Raw genomic sequence first — 23134 nt, forward strand, 5'->3', positions numbered from 1 at the left:
CAGGGTGGTTTAGATATAGACATGACTAACAGGGTGGTTTAGATATAGACATGACTAACAGGGTGGTTTAGACATGACTAACAGGGTGGTTTAAACTTTACTAACAGGGTGGTTTAGATATAGACATGACTAACAGGGTGGTTTAGATATAGACATGACTAACAGGGTGGTTTAGATATAGACATGACTAACAGAGTGGTTTAGATGTGACTAACAGGGTGGTTTAGATGTGACTAACAGGGTGGTTTAGATATAGATATGACTAACAGGGTGGTTTAGATATAGATATGACTAACAGGGTGGTTTAGATATAGATATGACTAACAGGGTGGTTTAGACATGACTAACAGGGTGGTTTAGATATGACTAACAGGGTGGTTTAGACATGAATAACAGGGTGGTTTAGATATAGACATGACTAACAGGGTGGTTTAAACTTGACTAACAGGGTGGTTTAGATATAGACATGACTAACAGGGTGGTTTAGAAATAGGGGGGGTACTCACATAGATGGAGGAGGGGGTACTCATAGATAGAGGAGGGGGTACTCACATAGATGGAGGAGGGGGTACTCACATAGATGGAGGAGGGGTACTCACATAGATGGAGGAGGGTGCTCATAGATAGAGGAGGGGGTACTCACAAAGATGGAGGAGGGGGTACTCACATAGATGGAGGAGGGGATACTCACATAGATGGAGGAGGGGGTACTCACATAGATGGAGGAGTGAGTACTCACATAGTTGGAGGAGGGGGTACACACATAGATGGAGGAGGGGGTACTCACATAGATGGAGGAGGGGGTACTCACTCAGATAGATCATAGATCGAGGAGGGGGTACTCACATAGATGGAGGAAGGGGTACTCACATAGATGGAGGAGGGGGTACTCACATAGATGGAGGAGGGGGTACTGACATAGATGGAGGGGGTACTCACATAGATGGAGGAGGGGGTACTCACATAGATGGAGGAGGGGTACTCACATAGATGGAGGAGGGGGTACTCACATAGATGGAGGAAGGGGTACTCACATAGATGGAGGAGGGGGTACTCACATAGATGGAGGAGGGGGTACTCACTCACATAGATGGAGGAAGGGTTACTCACTCACAGATGGAGGAAGGGGTACTCACATAGATAGAGGAAGGGGTACTCACATAGATGGAGGAGGGGGTACTCACATAGATGGAGGAGGGGGTACTCACATAGATGGAGGAGGGGGTACTCACTCACATAGATAGAGGAAGGGGTACTCACTCACATAGATGGAGGAAGGGTACTCACATAGATGGAGGAGGGGGTACTCACATAGATGGAGGAGGGGGTACTCACTCACATAGATGGAGGAGGGGGTACTCACATAGATAGAGGAAGGGGTACTCACATAGATAGAGGAAGGGGTACTCACATAGATTGAGGAAGGGGTACTCACATAGATGGAGGAAGGGGTACTCACATAGATGGAGGAAGGGGTACTCATATAGATGGAGGAAGGGGTACTCACATAGATGGAGGAAGGGGTACTCAAATAGATGGAGGAAGGGGTACTCACATAGATGGAGGAAGGGGTACTCAAATAGATGGAGGAGGGGGTACTCAAATAGATGGAGGAGGGGGTACTCACATAGATGGAGGAGGGGGTACTCACATAGATGGAGGAGGGGGTACTCACATAGATGGAGGGGGTACTCACATAGATGGAGGAGGGGTACTCACATAGATGGAGGGGGTACTCACATAGATGGAGGAGGGGGTACTCACTCACCACATAGATGGAGGAGGGGGTACTCACTCACCACATAGATGGAGGAGGGGGTACTCACATAGATGGAGGAGGGGGTACTCACACATAGATGGAGGAGGGGATACTCATATAGATGGAGGAGGGGGTACACACATAGATGGAGGAGGGGGTACTCACATAGATGGAGGAGGGGGTACTCACATAGATGGAGGAGGGGGTACTCACATAGATGGAGGAAGGGGTACTCAAATAGATGGAGGAGGGGGTACTCACATAGATGGAGGAGGGGGTACTCACATAGATGGAGGAGGGGGTACTCACATAGATGAGTAGTAATGGTCCCAGTCATCATAAAGCACCAACACACACACACACACACACAAAACAAAATGCTGGAAAGCATCTGGGATAAATCATATGGGGTCAGGTACTTTATCTAACACAACATCTATGGGGATTCGGTTGCTATGGTGACACCGTGGCTGGTGTGACTGTGCAGTTGTCCTTAGAACGGGGGGCGCTCTGCCAACATCACGTTTGATATTATACAAATGGAACGCATCCGTAAAAACACTTCGACTGAACAAAATCTCTTGAGGCATAGCCTGTGTACCAAATGGCACCTTATTCACTCCATAGTGGCTCTGATAGGGCACTGGTCAAATGGGGGGCACTATAATATAGGGAATCGTGTGCCTTTTGGGATGTAGACAGTGACAGGGCAACGGACAACAGGGACAATGGACTATAAGCCAATGGTCTTGGTGACGACAGGAACATGACAGAACACTGTCATCTGACAAGAGCAGGGGCTTTGTGCTTTAAGGAAACAAGCGACTGCTTATACAATAGCTTTGATCCATTCTGACAATGACACTTCTCTACTGTCCCAAATGGCACCCTATTCCCTATATAGTGCACTACTTTTGACCAGGGCCCTATGAGCCCATCAAATGGCCACTATTTACACCCCCCCCCTCCCCCCTTGTTTTGTACACTGCTGCCACTCGTTGTTTATTATCTATGCATAGTCACTTTAGCCCTACCAAATTATCTCGACTAACCTGTACCCCGCACACTGACTCGGTACCAGTACCCCGTATATAGCCTCGTTATTGTTATGTTATTGTGTTACTTTTTATATTTTTTTACTTTAGTTTATTTGGTAAATATTTTCTTAATTCTATCTCGAACTGCACTGTTGGTTAAGGGCTTGTAAGTAAAGCATTTTCACGGTAAAGTCTCTACACTTGTTGTATTGGGCGCATGTGACTAATAAAGTTTGATTTGATTTGATTTAGCCTTATGGGCTCTGGTAAAAAGTAGTGTACTATATAGGGAATAGGGCTCTGGTAAAAAGTAGTGTACTATATAGGGAATAGGGCTCTGGTAAAAAGTAGTGTACTATATAGGAATAGGGCTCTGGTCTAAAGTAGTGTACTATATAGGGAATAGGGCTCTGGTCTAAAGTAGTGTACTATATAGGGAATAGGGCTCTGGTCTAAAGTAGTACACTATATAGGGAATAGGGCTCTGGTCTAAAGTAGTGCACTATATAGGAATAGGGCTCTGGTCTATAGTAGTGTACTATATAGGGAATATGGCTCTGGTCTAAAGTAGTGCACTATATAGGGAATAGGGCTCTGGTCTAAAGTAGTACACTATATAGGGAATAGGGCTCTGGTCTAAAGTAGTGCACTATATAGGGAATAGGGCTCTGGTCTAAAGTAGTGCACTATATATAGGGAATAGGGCTCTGGTCTAAAGTAGTGTACTATATATAGGGAATAGGGCTCTGGTCTAAAGTAGTGTACTATATAGGAATAGGGCTCTGGTCTAAAGTAGTGTACTATATATAGGAAATAGGGCTCTGGTCTAAAGTAGTGTACTATATATGGGAATAGGGCTCTGGTCTAAAGTAGTGTACTATATAGGAATAGGGCTCTGGTCTAAAGTAGTGCACTATATAGGGAATAGGGCTCTGGTCTAAAGTAGTGCACTATATAGGGAATAGGGCTCTGGTCTAAAGTAGTGTACTATATAGGGAATAGGGCTCTGGTCTAAAGTAGTGCACTATATAGGGAATAGGTCTCTGGTCTAAAGTAGTGTACTATATAGGAATAGGGCTCTGGTCTAAAGTAGTGCACTATATAGGAATAGGGCTCTGGTCTAAAGTAGTGCACTATATAGGGAATAGGGCTCTGGTCTAAAGTAGCTTACTATATAGGGAATAGGGCTCTGATCTAAAGTAGTGCACTATATAGGGAATAGGGCTCTGGTCTAAAGTAGCTTACTATATAGGGAATAGGGCTCTGATCTAAAGTAGTGCACTATATAGGGAATAGGGCTCTGGTCTAAAGTAGCTTACTATATAGGGAATAGGGCTCTGATCTACAGTAGTGCACTATATAGGGAATAGGGCTCTGGTCTAAAGTAGTGTACTATATAGGGAATAGGGCTCTGGTCTAAAGTAGTGCACTATATAGGAATAGGGCTCTGGTCTATAGTAGTGTACTATATAGGAATAGGGCTCTGGTCTAAAGTAGTGTACTATATAGGGAATAGGGCTCTGGTCTAAAGTAGTGCACTATATAGGGAATAGGGCTCTGGTCTAAAGTAGTGTACTATATAGGGAATAGGGTGCCATAGGGCTCTGGTCTAAAGTAGTGTACTATATAGGGAATAGGGCTCTGGTCTAAAGTAGTGTACTATATAGGGAATAGGGCCCTGGTCTAAAGTAGTGTACTATATAGGGAATAGGGCTCTGGTCTAAAGTAGTGCACTATATAGGGAATAGGGCTCTGGTCTAAAGTAGTACACTATATAGGGAATAGGGCTCTGGTCTAAAGTAGTGCACTATAGGGAATAGGGCCCTGGTCTAAAGTAGTGTACTATATAGGGAATATGGCTCTGGTCTAAAGTAGTGCACTATATAGGAATAGGGCTCTGGTCTAAAGTAGTACACTATATAGGGAATAGGGCTCTGGTCTAAAGTAGTGCACTATATAGGAATAGGGCTCTGGTCTAAAGTAGTGCACTATATATAGGGAATAGGGCTCTGGTCTAAAGTAGTGTACTATATAGGGAATAGGGCTCTGGTCTAAAGTAGTGTACTATATAGGGAATAGGGCTCTGGTCTAAAGTAGTGTACTATATAGGGAATAGGGCTCTGGTCTAAAGTAGTGTACTATATAGGAATAGGGCTCTGGTCTAAAGTAGTGTACTATATAGGGAATAGGGCTCTGGTCTAAAGTAGTGCACTATATAGGGAATAGGGCTCTGGTCTAAAGTAGTGCACTATATAGGGAATAGGGCTCTGGTCTAAAGTAGTGTACTATATAGGGAATAGGGCTCTGGTCTAAAGTAGTGCACTAGGGCTGGTCTGGTCTATATAGGAATAGGGCTCTGGTCTAAGTGTACTATATAGGAATAGGGCTCTGGTCTAAAGTAGTGCACTATATAGGAATAGGGCTCTGGTCTAAAGTAGTGTACTATATAGGGAATAGGGCTCTGGTCTAAAGTAGTGTACTATATAGGGAATAGGGCTCTGGTCTAAAGTAGTGTACTATATAGGAATAGGGCTCTGGTCTAAAGTAGTGCACTATATAGGAATAGGGCTCTGGTCTAAAGTAGTGTACTATATAGGGAATAGGGCTCTGGTCTAAAGTAGTGTACTATATAGGGAATAGGGCTCTGGTCTAAAGTAGTGCACTATATAGGGAATAGGCCTCTGGTCTAAAGTAGTGTACTATATAGGGAATAGGGCTCTGGTCTAAAGTAGTGCACTATATAGGGAATAGGGCTCTGGTCTAAAGTAGTGTACTATATAGGAATAGGGCTCTGGTCTAAAGTAGTGTACTATATAGGGAATAGGGCTCTGGTCTAAAGTAGTGTACTATATAGGGAATAGGGCTCTGGTCTAAAGTAGTGTACTATATAGGGAATAGGGCTCTGGTCAAAAGTAGTGTACTATATAGGGAATAGGGCTCTGGTCTAAAGTAGTGTACTATATAGGGAATAGGGCTCTGGTCTAAAGTAGTGCACTATATAGGGAATAGGGCTCTGGTCTAAAGTAGTGTACTATATAGGGAATAGGGCTCTGGTCTAAAGTAGTGTACTATATAGGGAATAGGGCTCTGGTCTAAAGTAGTGCACTATATAGGGAATAGGGCTCTGGTCTAAAGTAGTGTACTATATAGGGAATAGGGCTCTGGTCTAAAGTAGTGCACTATATAGGAATAGGGCTCTGGTCTAAAGTAGTGCACTACATAGGGAATAGGGCTCTGGTCTAAAGTAGTGTACTATATAGGGAATAGGGCTCTGGTCTAAAGTAGTGCACTATATAGGAAATAGGGCTCTGGTCTAAAGTAGTGCACTATATAGGAATAGGGCTCTGGTCTAAAGTAGTGCACTATATAGGGAATAGGGCTCTGGTCTAAAGTAGTGTACTATACAGGGAATAGGGCTCTGGTCTAAAGTAGTGTACTATACAGGGAATAGGGCTCTGGTCTAAAGTAGTGTACTATACAGGGAATAGGGCTCTGGTCTAAAGTAGTGTACTATACAGGGAATAGGGCTCTGGTCTAAAGTAGTGCACTATATAGGGAATAGGGCTCTGGTCTAAAGTAGTGCACTATATAGGGAATAGGGCTCTGGTCTAAAGTAGTGTACTATACAGGGAATAGGGCTCTGGTCTAAAGTAGTGTACTATATAGGGAATAGGGCTCTGGTCTAAAGTAGTGTACTATATAGGGAATAGGGTTCTGGTCTAAAGTAGTGTACTATATAGGAATAGGGCTCTGGTCTAAAGTAGTGTACTATATAGGAATAGGGCTCTGGTCTAAAGTAGTGCACTATATAGAGAATAGGGCTCTGGTCTAAAGTAGTGTACTATATAGGGAATAGGGCTCTGGTCTAAAGTAGTGCACTATATAGGAATAGGGCTCTGGTCTAAGGTAGTGTACTATATAGGGAATAGGGCTCTGGTCTAAAGTAGTGCACTATATAGGGAATAGGGCTCTGGTCTAAAGTAGTGTACTATATAGGGAATAGGGCTCTGGTCTAAAGTAGTGCACTATATAGGAAATAGGGCTCTGGTCTAAAGTAGTGTACTATATAGGGAATAGGGCTCTGGTCTAAAGTAGTGCACTATATAGGGAATAGGGCTCTGGTCTAAAGTAGTGTATTATATAGGAATAGGGCTCTGGTCTAAAGTAGTGTACTATATAGGGAATAGGGCTCTGGTCTAAAGTAGTGCACTATATAGGAATAGGGCTCTGGTCTAAAGTAGTGCTCTATATAGGGAATAGGGCTCTGGTCTAAGGTAGTGTACTATATAAGAAATAGGGCTCTGGGCTAAAGTAGTGCACTATATAGGGAATAGGGCTCTGGTCTAAGGTAGTGCACTATATAGGGAATAGGGCTCTGGTCAAAGGTAGTGTACTATATAGGGAATAGGGCTCTGGTCTAAGGTAGTGTACTATATAGGAAATAGGGCTCTGGGCTAAAATAGTGCACTATATAGGGAATAGGGCTCTGGTCTAAGGTAGTGCACTATATAGGGAATAGGGCTCTGGTCTAAGGTAGTGTACTATATAGGGAATAGGGCTCTGGTCTAAGGTAGTGTACTATATAGGGAATATGGCTCTGGTCTAAAGTAGTACCACTATATAGGGAATAGGGCTCTGGTCTATAGTAGTGCACTATATAGGAATAGGGCTCTGGTCTAAAGTAGTGTACTATACAGGGAATAGGGCTCTGGTCTAAAGTAGTGTACTATATAGGGAATAGGGCTCTGGTCTAAAGTAGTGTACTATATAGGGAATAGGGCTCTGGTCTAAAGTAGTGTACTATATAGGGAATAGGGCTCTGGTCTAAAGTAGTGCACTATATAGGGAATAGGGCTCTGGTCTAAAGTAGTGTACTATACAGGGAATAGGGCTCTGGTCTAAAGTAGTGTACTATATAGGAATAGGGCTCTGGTCTAAAGTAGTGTACTATATAGGGAATAGGGCTCTGGTCTAAAGTAGTGTACTATATAGGTAATAGGGCTCTGGTCTAAAGTAGTGTACTATACAGGGAATAGGGCTCTGGTCTAAAGTAGTGCACTATATAGGGAATAGGGCTCTGGTCTAAAGTAGTGTACTATATAGGGAATAGGGCTCTGGTCTAAAGTAGTGTACTATATAAGGAATAGGGCTCTGGTCTAAAGTAGTGTACTATATAGGGAATAGGGCTCTGGTCTAAAGTAGTGTACTATATAGGAAATAGGGCTCTGGTCTAAGGTAGTGTACTATATAGGGAATAGGGCTCTGGTCTAAAGTAGTGTACTATATAGGGAATAGGGCTCTGGTCTAAAGTAGTGTACTATATAGGAATAGGGCTCTGGTCTAAAGTAGGAATAGCACTATATAGGAAATAGGGCTCTGGTCTAAAGTAGTGTACTATATAGGGAATAGGGCTCTGGTCTATAGTAGTGTACTATATAGGAATAGGGCTCTGGTCTAAAGTAGTGTACTATATAGGGAATAGGGCTCTGGTCTAAAGTAGTGTACTATATAGGGAATAGGGCTCTGGTCTATAGTAGTGTACTATATAGGAATAGGGCTCTGGTCTAAAGTAGTGTACTAAATAGGGAATAGGGCTCTGGTCTAAAGTAGTGTACTATATAGGGAATAGGGCTCTGGTCTAAAGTAGTGCACTATATAGGGAATAGGGCTCTGGTCTATAGTAGTGTACTATATAGGGAATAGGGCTCTGGTCTAAAGTAGTGTACTATATAGGGAATAGGGCTCTGGTCTAAAGTAGTGCACTATATAGGGAATAGGGCTCTGGTCTAAGGTAGTGTACTATATAGGGAATAGGGCTCTGGTCTAAAGTAGTGTACTATATAGGGAATAGGGCTCTGGTCTAAAGTAGTGTACTATATAGGGAATAGGGCTCTGGTCTAAAGTAGTGCACTATATAGGGAATAGGGCTCTGGTCTAAAGTAGTGTACTATATAGGGAATAGGGCTCTGGTCTAAAGTAGTGTACTATATAGGGAATAGGGCTCTGGTCTAAAGTAGTGTACTATATAGGGAATAGGGCTCTGGTCTAAAGTAGTGTACTATATAGGAAATAGGGCTCTGGTCTAAAGTAGTGTACTATATAGGGCTCTGGTCTATAGTAGTGTACTCAATTGGAAGTATTTACACTTGAAGTATTTGAATTTGAAGTGCGCCCTCGTTGCTGAATGGAGCTGAATGACACACAGCAACAATGTAGCTAAGGATGGTGGTGAAAGTGTCAGTAACGAGCAACGATGGATCTATGTAATCCTTTTCATCCTGACGGAGAGAGTCAACCTGCATTTCTATGGCACGCCGGCCCCGTGATTGGTCACCCGTGATTGGTCACCCGTGATTGGTCACCCGTGATTGGTCACCCGTGATTGGTCTGTGTCAGCAGTAGTCAGAACGGATTACTACTTTCCTGCAGTCAAATGAACCTAGTGGCCTCATGGGTGGAATGTTATTCATATTATTCATAATTTTATAATTAATTAAACCTTATTGTTAACAACAACAAAAAACCTGCTGAAAATCTGTTTTTTTTTATGTCAAACGGTTTTTGTTATATTTCAGTCTTCTGTGATGAATATGTGTAAAATTCTAAATGTAATACATGTCGTCTGTATATCTGACATGGTACAGGTGTCTTCTTCTTTCTAAGCCCATAACCACGTGTGTGAGGTGGATACTTTTGTTTTCAAAAAGGTTCAGACTACCACGAAACAGTTTGTGTGACCTCTGATTTATCCAACTGCAGCAATTAAGCTTCAACTCCTCCTAACGACATACACCCTTCTCATTAAGCTGTAGTGAGCATTTCACTGTGAGGTCTACTACACCTATTCAGCATTTCACTGTGAGGTCTACTACACCTATTCAGCATTTCACTGTGAGGTCTACTACACCTGTTGTATTCAGCATTTCACTGTGAGGTCTACTACACCTATTCAGCATTTCACTGTGAGGTCTACTACACCTATTCAGCATTTCACTGTGAGGTCTACTACACCTATTCAGCATTTCACTGTGAGGTCTACTACACCTATTCAGCATTTCACTGTGAGGTCTACTACACCTATTCAGCATTTCACTGTGAGGTCTACTACACCTATTCAGCATTTCACTGTGAGGTCTACTACACCTATTCAGCATTTCACTGTAAGGTCTACTACACCTATTCAGCATTTCACTGTAAGGTCTACTACACCTGTTCAGCATTTCACTGTAAGGTCTACTACACCTGTTCAGCATTTCACTGTAAGGTCTACTACACCTATTCAGCATTTCACTGTGAGGTCTACTACACCTATTCAGCATTTCACTGTGAGGTCTACTACACCTATTCAGCATTTCACTGTGAGGTCTACTACACCTATTCAGCATTTCACTGTAAGGTCTACTACACCTATTCAGCATTTCACTGTGAGGTCTACTACACCTATTCAGCATTTCACTGTAAGGTCTACTACACCTATTCAGCATTTCACTGTGAGGTCTACTACACCTATTCAGCATTTCACTGTAGGTCTACTACACCTATTCAGCATTTCACTGTGAGGTCTACTACACCTATTCAGCATTTCACTGTGAGGTCTACTACACCTATTCAGCATTTCACTGTGAGGTCTACTACACCTATTCAGCATTTCACTGTGAGGTCTACTACACCTATTCAGCATTTCACTGTAAGGTCTACTACACCTATTCAGCATTTCACTGTGAGGTCTACTACACCTATTCAGCATTTCACTGTGAGGTCTACTACACCTATTCAGCATTTCACTGTGAGGTCTACTACACCTATTCAGCATTTCACTGTGAGGTCTACTACACCTATTCAGCATTTCACTGTGAGGTCTACTACACCTATTCAGCATTTCACTGTAAGGTCTACTACACCTATTCAGCATTTCACTGTGAGGTCTACTACACCTGTTGTATTCAGCATTTCACTGTGAGGTCTACTACACCTATTCAGCATTTCACTGTAAGGTCTACTACACCTATTCAGCATTTCACTGTGAGGTCTACTACACCTATTCAGCATTTCACTGTAAGGTCTACTACACCTATTCAGCATTTCACTGTGAGGTCTACTACACCTATTCAGCATTTCACTGTGAGGTCTACTACACCTATTCAGCATTTCACTGTGAGGTCTACTACACCTATTCAGCATTTCACTGTAGGTCTACTACACCTATTCAGCATTTCACTGTAAGGTCTACTACACCTGTTCAGCATTTCACTGTGAGGTCTACTACACCTATTCAGCATTTCACTGTGAGGTCTACTACACCTATTCAGCATTTCACTGTAAGGTCTACTACACCTATTCAGCATTTCACTGTGAGGTCTACTACACCTATTCAGCATTTCACTGTGAGGTCTACTACACCTATTCAGCATTTCACTGTGAGGTCTACTACACCTGTTCAGCATTTCACTGTGAGGTCTACTACACCTATTCAGCATTTCACTGTGAGGTCTACTACACCTATTCAGCATTTCACTGTAAGGTCTACTACACCTATTCAGCATTTCACTGTAAGGTCTACTACACCTATTCAGCATTTCACTGTAAGGTCTACTACACCTATTCAGCATTTCACTGTGAGGTCTACTACACCTATTCAGCATTTCCCTGTAAGGTCTACTACACCTATTCAGCATTTCCTGTGAGGTCTACTACACCTATTCAGCATTTCACTGTGAGGTCTACTACACCTATTCAGCATTTCACTGTAAGGTCTACTACACCTATTCAGCATTTCACTGTAAGGTCTACTACACCTATTCAGCATTTCACTGTGAGGTCTACTACACCTATTCAGCATTTCACTGTGAGGTCTACTACACCTATTCAGCATTTCACTGTGAGGTCTACTACACCTATTCAGCATTTCACTGTGAGGTCTACTACACCTGTTCAGCATTTCACTGTAAGGTCTACTACACCTATTCAGCATTTCACTGTGAGGTCTACTACACCTATTCAGCATTTCACTGTGAGGTCTACTACACCTATTCAGCATTTCACTGTAAGGTCTACTACACCTGTTCAGCATTTCACTGTAAGGTCTACTACACCTATTCAGCATTTCACTGTGAGGTCTACTACACCTATTCAGCATTTCACTGTGAGGTCTACTACACCTATTCAGCATTTCACTGTGAGGTCTACTACACCTATTCAGCATTTCACTGTAAGGTCTACTACACCTATTCAGCATTTCACTGTGAGGTCTACTACACCTATTCAGCATTTCACTGTGAGGTCTACTACACCTATTCAGCATTTCACTGTGAGGTCTACTACACCTATTCAGCATTTCACTGTGAGGTCTACTACACCTATTCAGCATTTCACTGTGAGGTCTACTACACCTATTCAGCATTTCACTGTGAGGTCTACTACACCTATTCAGCATTTCACTGTGAGGTCTACTACACCTATTCAGCATTTCACTGTGAGGTCTACTACACCTATTCAGCATTTCACTGTGAGGTCTACTACACCTATTCAGCATTTCACTGTGAGGTCTACTACACCTATTCAGCATTTCACTGTGAGGTCTACTACACCTATTCAGCATTTCACTGTGAGGTCTACTACACCTATTCAGCATTTCACTGTGAGGTCTACTACACCTATTCAGCATTTCACTGTGAGGTCTACTACACCTATTCAGCATTTCACTGTGAGGTCTACTACACCTATTCAGCATTTCACTGTGAGGTCTACTACACCTATTCAGCATTTCACTGTGAGGTCTACTACACCTGTTGTATTCAGCATTTCACTGTGAGGTCTACTACACCTGTTGTATTCAGCATTTCACTGTGAGGTCTACTACACCTATTCAGCATTTCACTGTAAGGTCTACTACACCTGTTGTATTCAGCATTTCACTGTGAGGTCTACTACACCTGTTGTAATTCAGCATTTCACTGTGAGGTCTACTACACCTGTTGTATTCAGCATTTCACTGTGAGGTCTACTACACCTGTTGTATTCAGCATTTCACTGTGAGGTCTACTACACCTGTTGTATTCAGCATTTCACTGTAAGGTCTACTACACCTATTCAGCATTTCACTGTGAGGTCTACTACACCTGTTGTATTCAGCATTTCACTGTAAGGTCTACTACACCTGTTGTATTCAGCATTTCACTGTGAGGTCTACTACACCTGTTGTATTCAGCATTTCACTGTGAGGTCTACTACACCTATTCAGCATTTCACTGTAAGGTCTACTACACCTATTCAGCATTTCACTGTAAGGTCTACTACACCTATTCAGCATTTCACTGTAAGGTCTACTACACCTATTCAGCATTTCACTGTGAGGTCTACTACACCTGTTGTATTCAGCATTTCACTGTAAGGTCTACTACACCTATTCAGCATTTCACTGTGAGGTCTACTACACCTGTTGTATTCAGCATTTCACTGTGAGGTCTACTACACCTGTTGTATTCAGCATTTCACTGTAAGGTCTACTACACCTGTTGTATTCAGCATTTCACTGTGAGGTCTACTACACCTGTTGTATTCAGCATTTCACTGTGAGGTCTACTACACCTGTTGTATTCAGCATTTCACTGTGAGGTCTACTACACCTGTTGTATTCAGCATTTCACTGTAAGGTCTACTACACCTGTTGTATTCAGCATTTCACTGTGAGGTCTACTACACCTGTTGTATTCAGCATTTCACTGTGAGGTCTACTACACCTGTTGTATTCAGCATTTCACTGTAAGGTCTACTACACCTGTTGTATTCAGCATTTCACTGTAAGGTCTACTACACCTGTTGTATTCAGCATTTCACTGTGAGGTCTACTACACCTGTTGTATTCAGCATTTCACTGTGAGGTCTACTACACCTGTTGTATTCAGCATTTCACTGTGAGGTCTACTACACCTGTTGTATTCAGCATTTCACTGTAAGGTCTACTACACCTGTTGTATTCAGCATTTCACTGTGAGGTCTACTACACCTGTTGTATTCAGCATTTCACTGTGAGGTCTACTACACCTGTTGTATTCAGCATTTCACTGTAAGGTCTACTACACCTGTTGTATTCAGCATTTCACTGTAAGGTCTACTACACCTGTTGTATTCAGCATTTCTCTGTGAGGTCTACTACACCTGTTGTATTCAGCATTTCTCTGTGAGGTCTACTACACCTGTTGTATTCAGCATTTCACTGTGAGGTCTACTACACCTGTTGTATTCAGCATTTCTCTGTGAGGTCTACTACACCTGTTGTATTCAGCATTTCACTGTGAGGTCTACTACACCTGTTGTATTCAGCATTTCTCTGTAAGGTCTACTACACCTGTTGTATTCAGCATTTCACTGTGAGGTCTACTACACCTGTTGTATTCAGCATTTCTCTGTGAGGTCTACTACACCTGTTGTATTCAGCATTTCTCTGTGAGGTCTACTACACCTGTTGTATTCAGCATTTCACTGTGAGGTCTACTACACCTGTTGTATTCAGCATTTCTCTGTGAGGTCTACTACACCTGTTGTATTCAGCATTTCACTGTGAGGTCTACTACACCTGTTGTATTCAGCATTTCTCTGTAAGGTCTACTACACCTGTTGTATTCAGCATTTCACTGTGAGGTCTACTACACCTGTTGTATTCAGCATTTCACTGTGAGGTCTACTACACCTGTTGTATTCAGCATTTCACTGTGAGGTCTACTACACCTGTTGTATTCAGCATTTCTCTGTGAGGTCTACCTACACCTGTTGTATTCAGCATTTCCTGTGAGGTCTACTACACCTGTTGTATTCAGCATTTCACTGTGAGGTCTACTACACCTGTTGTATTCAGCATTTCCCTGTGAGGTCTACTACACCTGTTGTATTCAGCATTTCCCTGTGAGGTCTACTACACCTGTTGTATTCAGCATTTCACTGTGAGGTCTACTACACCTGTTGTATTCAGCATTTCACTGTGAGGTCTACTACACCTGTTGTATTCAGCATTTCACTGTGAGGTCTACTGCACCTGTTGTATTCGGTGACAAATAAACTTTGATTTGATGTTTGTTTTGTCCCATTCTGTTTTTTTCTTCCTGCTCCAGTTAATCTTCTAAAGTTTGCACTTCCTGTTCATCCACTCGCCCCGCCCACTGTATTTGCATATCTGACACTCCACTTCCCTTTTGAGCAAATCTACCTTCTTTTTGTTTTAAACAACAGATGATAACAGTTTATTTGTTTTAGGTTTTGGGAACATTTTAGCTATGTTAATCCTGGATTTATTTTAGCTGCTGGTTATTCTCAGTGGTTCCTTGTCTTTTCCTTTAAGGGAAGCCATGGCTTGTTGGGTTGTTGTCGTTTCCTTTAAGGGAAGCCATGGCTTGTTGGGTTGTTGTCGTTTCCTTTAAGGGAAGCCATGGCTTGTTGGGTTGTTCCTTGTCTTTTCCTTTAAGGGAAGCCATGGCTTGTTGGGTTGTTGTCTGTTCCTTTAAGGGAAGCCATGGCTTGTTGGGTTGTTGTCTTTTCCTTTAAGGGAAGCCTTGGCTTGTTGGGTTGTTCCTTGTCTTTTCCTTTAAGGGAAGCCATGGCTTGTTGGGTTGTTCCTTGTCTTTTCCTTTAAGGGAAGCCATGGCTTGTTGGGTTGTTCCTTGTCTTTTCCTTTAAGGGAAGCCATGGCTTGTTGGGTTGTTGTCGTTTCCTTTAAGGGAAGCCATGGCTTGTTGGGTTGGTCCTTGTCTTTTCCTTTAAGGGAAGCCATGGCTTGTTGGGTTGGTCCTTGTCGTTTCCTTTAAGGGAAGCCATGGCTTGTTGGGTTGTTGTCGTTTCCTTTAAGGGAAGCCATGGCTTGTTGGGTTGTTGTCGTTTCCTTTAAGGGAAGCCATGGCTTGTTGGGTTGGTCCTTGTCTTTTCCTTTAAGGGAAGCCATGGCTTGTTGGGTTGTTCCTTGTCGTTTCCTTTAAGGGAAGCCATGGCTTGTTGGGTTGTTCCTTGTCTGTTCCTTTAAGGGAAGCCATGGCTTGTTGGGTTGTTCCTTGTCTTTTCCTTTAAGGGAAGCCATGGCTTGTTGGGTTGTTCCTTGTCTTTTCCTTTAAGGGAAGCCATGGCTTGTTGGGTTGTTCCTTGTCTTTTCCTTTAAGGGAAGCCATGGCTTGTTGGGTTGTTGTCGTTTCCTTTAAGGGAAGCCATGGCTTGTTGGGTTGTTGTCTGTTCCTTTAAGGGAAGCCATGGCTTGTTGGGTTGTTGTCGTTTCCTTTAAGGGAAGCCATGGCTTGTTGGGTTGTTGTCTGTTCCTTTAAGGGAAGCCATGGCTTGTTGGGTTGTTGTCTGTTCCTATAGGGGTAGCCATGGCTTGTTGGGTTGTTGTCTGTTCCTTTAGGGGAAGCCATGGCTTGTTGGGTTGTTGTCGTTTCCTTTAAGGGAAGCCATGGCTTGTTGGGTTGTTGTCGTTTCCTTTAAGGGAAGCCATGGCTTGTTGGGTTGTTGTCGTTTCCTTTAAGGGAAGCCATGGCTTGTTGGGTTGTTCCTTGTCTGTTCCTTTAAGGGAAGCCATGGCTTGTTGGGTTGTTCCTTGTCTTTTCCTTTAAGGGAAGCCATGGCTTGTTGGGTTGTTGTCGTTTCCTTTAAGGGAAGCCATGGCTTGTTGGGTTGTTGTCGTTTCCTTTAAGGGAAGCCATGGCTTGCTGGGTTGTTCCTTGTCTGTTCCTTTAAGGAAGCCATGGCTTGTTGGGTTGTTCCTTGTCGTTTCCTTTAAGGGAAGCCATGGCTTGTTGGGTTGTTCCTTGTCTGTTCCTTTAAGGGAAGCCATGGCTTGTTGGGTTGTTCCTTGTCTTTTCCTTTAAGGGAAGCCATGGCTTGTTGGGTTGTTCCTTGTCTTTTCCTTTAAGGGAAGCCATGGCTTGTTGGGTTGTTCCTTGTCTTTTCCTTTAAGGGAAGCCATGGCTTGTTGGGTTGTTGTCGTTTCCTTTAAGGGAAGCCATGGCTTGTTGGGTTGTTGTCTGTTCCTTTAAGGGAAGCCATGGCTTGTTGGGTTGTTGTCGTTTCCTTTAAGGGAAGCCATGGCTTGTTGGGTTGTTGTCTGTTCCTTTAAGGGCTTGTTGGGTTGTTGTCTGTTCCTTTAGCCATGGCTTGTTGGGTTGTTGTCTGTTCCTATAGGGGTAGCCATGGCTTGTTGGGTTGTTGTCTGTTCCTTTAGGGAAGCCATGGCTTGTTGGGTTGTTGTCGTTTCCTTTAAGGAAGCCATGGCTTGTTGGGTTGTTGTCGTTTCCTTTAAGGGAAGCCATGGCTTGTTGGGTTGTTGTCGTTTCCTTTAAGGGAAGCCATGGCTTGTTGGGTTGTTCCTTGTCTGTTCCTTTAAGGGAAGCCATGGCTTGTTGGGTTGTTCCTTGTCTTTTCCTTTAAGGGAAGCCATGGCTTGTTGGGTTGTTGTCGTTTCCTTTAAGGGAAGCCATGGCTTGTTGGGTTGTTGTCGTTTCCTTTAAGGGAAGCCATGGCTTGCTGGGTTGTTCCTTGTCTGTTCCTTTAAGGGAAGCCATGGCTTGTTGGGTTGTTCCTTGTCTTTTCCTTTAAGGGAAGCCATGGCTTGTTGGGTTGTTGTCGTTTCCTTTAAGGGAAGCCATGGCTTGTTGGGTTGTTCCTTGTCTTTTCCTTTAAGGGAAGCCATGGCTTGTTGGGTTGTTCCTTGTCGTTTCCTTTAAGGGAAGCCATGGCTTGTTGGGTTGTTGTCGTTTCCTTTAAGGGAAGCCATGGCTTGTTGGGTTGTTGTCGTTTCCTTTAAGGGAAGCCATGGCTTGTTGGGTTGTTCCTTGTCGTTTCCTTTAAGGGAAGCCATGGCTTGTTGGGTTGTTGTCTGTTCCTTTAAGGGAAGCCATGGCTTGTTGGGTTGTTGTCGTTTCCTTTAAGGGAAGCCATGGCTTGTTGGGTTGTTGTCGTTTCCTTTAAGGGAAGCCATGGCTTGTTGGGTTGTTGTCTGTTCCTTTAAGGGAAGCCATGGCTTGTTGGGTTGTTGTCGTTTCCTTTAAGGGAAGCCATGGCTTGTTGGGTTGTTGTCGTTTCCTTTAAGGGAAGCCATGGCTTGTTGGGTTGTTGTCGTTTCCTATAGGGGAAGCCATGGCTTGTTGGGTTGGTCCTTGTCTTTTCCTTTAAGGGAAGCCATGGCTTGTTGGGTTGGTCCTTGTCTTTTCCTTTAAGGGAAGCCATGGCTTGTTGGGTTGTTCCTTGTCTTTTCCTTTAAGGGAAGCCATGGCTTGTTGGGTTGGTCCTTGTCTTTTCCTTTAAGGGAAGCCATGGCTTGTTGGGTTGTTGTCGTTTCCTTTAAGGGAAGCCATGGCTTGTTGGGTTGTTGTCGTTTCCTTTAAGGGAAGCCTTGGCTTGTTGGGTTGTTGTCTTTTCCTTTAAGGGAAGCCATGGCTTGTTGGGTTGTTGTCTTTTCCTTTAAGGGAAGCCATGGCTTGTTGGGTTGTTGTCTGTTCCTTTAAGGGAAGCCATGGCTTGTTGGGTTGTTGTCGTTTCCTTTAAGGGAAGCCATGGCTTGTTGGGTTGTTGTCTTTTCCTTTAAGGGAAGCCATGGCTTGTTGGGTTGGTCCTTGTCTTTTCCTTTAAGGGAAGCCATGGCTTGTTGGGTTGTTGTCGTTTCCTTTAAGGGAAGCCATGGCTTGTTGGGTTGTTCCTTGTCGTTTCCTTTAAGGGAAGCCATGGCTTGTTGGGTTGTTGTCGTTTCCTTTAAGGGAAGCCATGGCTTGTTGGGTTGTTGTCGTTTCCTTTAAGGGAAGCCATGGCTTGTTGGGTTGTTGTCTGTTCCTTTAAGGGAAGCCATGGCTTGTTGGGTTGTTCCTTGTCTTTTCCTTTAAGGGAAGCCATGGCTTGTTGGGTTGTTGTCGTTTCCTTTAAGGGAAGCCATGGCTTGTTGGGTTGTTGTCGTTTCCTTTAAGGGAAGCCATGGCTTGTTGGGTTGTTGTCGTTTCCTTTAAGGGAAGCCATGGCTTGTTGGGTTGTTGTCGTTTCCTTTAAGGGAAGCCATGGCTTGTTGGGTTGGTCCTTGTCGTTTCCTTTAAGGGAAGCCATGGCTTGTTGGGTTGTTCTCTGTTCCTTTAAGGGAAGCCATGGCTTGTTGGGTTGTTCCTTGTCTGTTCCTTTAAGGGAAGCCATGGCTTGTTGGGTTGTTGTCGTTTCCTTTAAGGGAAGCCATGGCTTGTTGGGTTGTTGTCGTTTCCTTTAAGGGAAGCCATGGCTTGTTGGGTTGTTGTCTGTTCCTTTAAGGGAAGCCATGGCTTGTTGGGTTGTTGTCTGTTCCTTTAAGGGAAGCCATGGCTTGTTGGGTTGTTCCTTGTCGTTTCCTTTAAGGGAAGCCATGGCTTGTTGGGTTGGTCCTTGTCTTTTCCTTTAAGGGAAGCCATGGCTTGTTGGGTTGGTCCTTGTCTGTTCCTTTAAGGGAAGCCATGGCTTGTTGGGTTGTTGTCGTTTCCTTTAAGGGAAGCCATGGCTTGTTGGGTTGTTGTCTTTTCCTTTAAGGGAAGCCATGGCTTGTTGGGTTGTTCCTTGTCGTTTCCTTTAAGGGAAGCCATGGCTTGTTGGGTTGTTGTCGTTTCCTTTAAGGGAAGCCATGGCTTGTTGGGTTGTTGTCTGTTCCTTTAAGGGAAGCCATGGCTTGTTGGGTTGTTGTCGTTTCCTATAGGGGAAGCCATGGCTTGTTGGGTTGTTGTCGTTTCCTTTAAGGGAAGCCATGGCTTGTTGGGTTGTTGTCGTTTCCTTTAAGGGAAGCCATGGCTTGTTGGGTTGTTGTCGTTTCCTTTAAGGGAAGCCATGGCTTGTTGGGTTGTTGTCTGTTCCTTTAAGGGAAGCCATGGCTTGTTGGGTTGTTGTCGTTTCCTTTAAGGGAAGCCATGGCTTGTTGGGTTGTTGTCTGTTCCTTTAAGGGAAGCCATGGCTTGTTGGGTTGTTGTCGTTTCCTTTAAGGGAAGCCATGGCTTGTTGGGTTGTTCCTTGTCGTTTCCTTTAAGGGAAGCCATGGCTTGTTGGGTTGTTGTCTGTTCCTTTAAGGGAAGCCATGGCTTGTTGGGTTGTTGTCGTTTCCTTTAAGGGAAGCCATGGCTTGTTGGGTTGTTGTCGTTTCCTTTAGGGGAAGCCATGGCTTGTTGGGTTGTTGTCTGTTCCTTTAAGGGAAGCCATGGCTTGTTGGGTTGTTGTCTGTTCCTTTAAGGGAAGCCATGGCTTGTTGGGTTGTTCCTTGTCGTTTCCTTTAAGGGAAGCCATGGCTTGTTGGGTTGTTGTCTGTTCCTTTAAGGGAAGCCATGGCTTGTTGGGTTGTTCCTTGTCGTTTCCTTTAAGGGAAGCCATGGCTTGTTGGGTTGTTGTCTGTTCCTTTAAGGGAAGCCATGGCTTGTTGGGTTGTTCCTTGTCGTTTCCTTTAAGGGAAGCCATGGCTTGTTGGGTTGTTGTCTGTTCCTTTAAGGGAAGCCATGGCTTGTTGGGTTGGTCCTTGTCTGTTCCTTTAAGGGAAGCCATGGCTTGTTGGGTTGTTGTCTGTTCCTTTAAGGGAAGCCATGGCTTGTTGGGTTGTTGTCTGTTCCTTTAAGGGAAGCCATGGCTTGTTGGGTTGTTGTCTGTTCCTTTAAGGGAAGCCATGGCTTGTTGGGTTGTTGTCTGTTCCTATAGGGGAAGCCATGGCTTGTTGGGTTCGAGTCACAGCGTCGCTTTACCCACAGATTGGTTTGCTGTTGTATATACCTGACTCTCTCCCGGTTGCTTATATTGACCTATTGATTTGAGAGGCTTCATTTAAAACTATGCTGTCTGTAGAAACAGAATATAGTCACAGTTTTGACGATACAAAACGGAGCTACGTACTCTCCATGTGTATTATTTGATTGTGTGAGAGCATTTTTTTTTTTTTTTTTTGGGGGTGGTGTGTTTTGCCTTTTACATTACACTGAATTCCCAAAAAGGGTTTTTATGTCGCTTAAGCAGAACCGCGTGTGTGTGTGTGTGTGTGTGTGTGTGTGTGTGTGTGTGTGTGTGTGTGTGTGTGTGTGTGTGTGTGTGTGTGTGTGTGTGTGTGTGTGTGTGTGTGTGTGTGTGTGTGTGTGTGTGTGTGTGTGTGTGTGTGTGTGTGTGTGTGTGTGTGTGTGTGTGTGTGTGTGTGTGTGTGTGTGTGTGTTTTAGTGTCAGTGTGTGTTGTCGTATAACTATCAGTGTTTGTGACACTGTGAGTGTATCCAAGTGCCAATGGAAACGCCTCCTGTCTGTCTGTCCTCGAGGGTGTTCAGTCAGGAAGGCCCCAGGAATGCCTGTTGGGTCTGAAAGCTGCCCATCCATATCTACCAGGCCTGCCAGCTCTCCCTCCCTCTTCCTCCCTCTTCCTCTCTCTGCCCCCCTCTCGCTCCCCTTCTCCCCCCCTCCCTCCCTCCCCTCCCTCTCCCTTACCGTCTCTCTCTCCCCCCCTCTGTCTCTCTCATTTTCAATTTAAGTGAATAGAAATGAACAGTAAACATTACACTCACAAAAGTTCCAAAAGAATAAAGACATTACAAATGTCAGGGTGGCAGGGTAGCCTAGTGGTTAGAGTGGAGGGGTGGCAGGGTAGCCTAGTGGTTAGAGTGGAGGGGTGGCAGGGTAGCCTAGTGGTTAGAGTGGAGGGGTGGCAGGGTAGCCTAGTGGTTAGAGTGGAGGGGTGGCAGGGTAGCCTAGTGGTTAGAGTGGAGGGGTGGCAGGGTAGCCTAGTGGTTAGAGTGGAGGGGTGGCAGGGTAGCCTAGTGGTTAGAGTGGAGGGGTGGCAGGGTAGCTTAGTGGTTAGAGTGTAGAGGAGGCAGGGTAGCCTCGTGGTCAGAGTGTAGAGGAGGTAGGGTAGCCTAGTGGTTAGAGTGTAGAGGTGGTAAGGTAGCCTAGTGGTTAGAGTGGAGGGGTGGCAGGGTAGCCTAGTGGTTAGAGTGTAGAGGTGGTAAGGTAGCCTAGTGGTTAGAGCGCTGGACTAGTAACCGGAAGGTTGCAACCCAAGAACCCCTGAGCCGACAAGGTACTAATCTGTCGTTCTGCCCCTGAACAGGCAGTTAACCCACTGTTCCTAGGCCGTCATTGAAAATAAGAATTTGTTCTTAACTGACTTGCCTAGTTAAATAAAATAAAAATATTATGTCTATATACAGTGTTATAATGATGTGCAAATAGTTAAAAGGCCAAATAAATAAATATGGGTTGTATTTATACTGGTGTTTGTTCTTCACTGGTTGCCCTTTTCTTGTGGCAACAGGTCACAGATCTTGCTGCTGTGATGGCACACTAGATATGTGAGTTCATCAAAATTTGATTTGTTTTCTAATTCTTTGTGGATCTGTGTAATCTGAGGGAAATATGTGTCTCTAATAAGGTCATGTGTTTGTCAGGAGGTTAGGAAGTGCAGCTCAGTTTCCACCTCATTTTGTGGGCAGTGAGCACATAGCCTTTCTTCTCTTGAGAGCCATGTCTGCCTTCGTGTCGTTGTTTGTTTAGAGTTTTCCAATTTTTCCAGAGGTGGTTAGAGTCTATGAATTCTTCAATTACATTGAGCTGATTTCTGACATGCTGTTCCTTCTGTTTCCGTAGTGTATTTCTGTATTGTTTTAGTGATTCACCATTGTGAAGGCGTAGACTCAGGTTTTCCAGGGTCTCTATGTTTTTGGTTGGACAGGTTTCTCTTTTTCTTTCTGAGGTTTTTGCATTCTTCATCAAACCATTTGTCATTGTTATTAACTTTGTTAGGTTGTCTGCTTGACATTTTTAGATTTGATAGGGAAGCTGAGAGACTCTCTCTCTCTCTCCCCTCCTCTCTCTCCCCCTCTCCTCCTCTCCCTCCCCCCTCCTCCTCTCTCTCCCTCTCCCTCCCCCTCCTCCTCTCTCTCTCTCCCCCTCCCCCTCTCTCTCTCTCCCCCACTCTCTCTCTCCCCTCTCCTCCTCTCCCCCTCCCCCTCTCTCCTCCCCTCCCCCTCTCTCTCTCTTCCCCACTCTCCTCCTCCCCCCCTCCCTCCTCTCTCTCCCCCTCTCCTCCTCCTCCTCTCCTCCCCCTCTCTCTCCTCCTCTCCCTCCCCCTCTCTCTCTTTCCTCCTCCTCTCCTCCTCTCTCTCCCCCCTCCTCCTTCTCCTCTCCTCTCCCCTCTCCTCCTCTCCCTCCCCCTCTCCTCCTCCTCCTCTCTCCCCCCTCTCCTCCTCCTCCTCTCCCCCTCTCCTCCTCCTCTCCTCCCCCTCTCCTCCTCCTCCTCTCCTCCCCCTCCTCCTCTCCTCCCCCTCTCCTCCTCTCTCTCCCCCTCTCCTCCTCCTCCTCTCCTCCCCCTCTCCTCCTCCTCCCTCTTCCCCTCCTCCTCTCTCTC

The 23134-nt window shown here is 44.4% G+C and overlaps 1 protein-coding gene and 1 long non-coding RNA gene across 6 annotated transcripts in view; one reads left to right on the plus strand and one right to left on the minus strand.

Moving 5' to 3' along the window:
• Positions 1 to 23134, minus strand: part of LOC118379849 (E3 ubiquitin-protein ligase TRIM9) — a 139836-nt gene that overhangs the window by 111691 nt on the left and 5011 nt on the right. The gene's annotated exons all lie outside the window — the stretch shown is intronic.
• LOC127913515 (uncharacterized) lies at positions 3691 to 8893 on the plus strand. 2 transcript variants are annotated; one of them, XR_008085858.1, is made up of 3 exons: positions 3691 to 3835; positions 5732 to 5930; positions 8588 to 8893. It is a non-coding gene; the product is annotated as an uncharacterized LOC127913515 (long non-coding RNA). The 2 variants fall into 2 exon arrangements; XR_008085859.1 differs by lacking the exon at positions 8588 to 8893 and adding an exon at positions 6703 to 6860.

The sequence above is a fragment of the Oncorhynchus keta genome, chromosome 29, assembly GCF_023373465.1.
Source record: "Oncorhynchus keta strain PuntledgeMale-10-30-2019 chromosome 29, Oket_V2, whole genome shotgun sequence".
NCBI classification, from domain to species: Eukaryota; Metazoa; Chordata; class Actinopteri; order Salmoniformes; family Salmonidae; genus Oncorhynchus; species Oncorhynchus keta.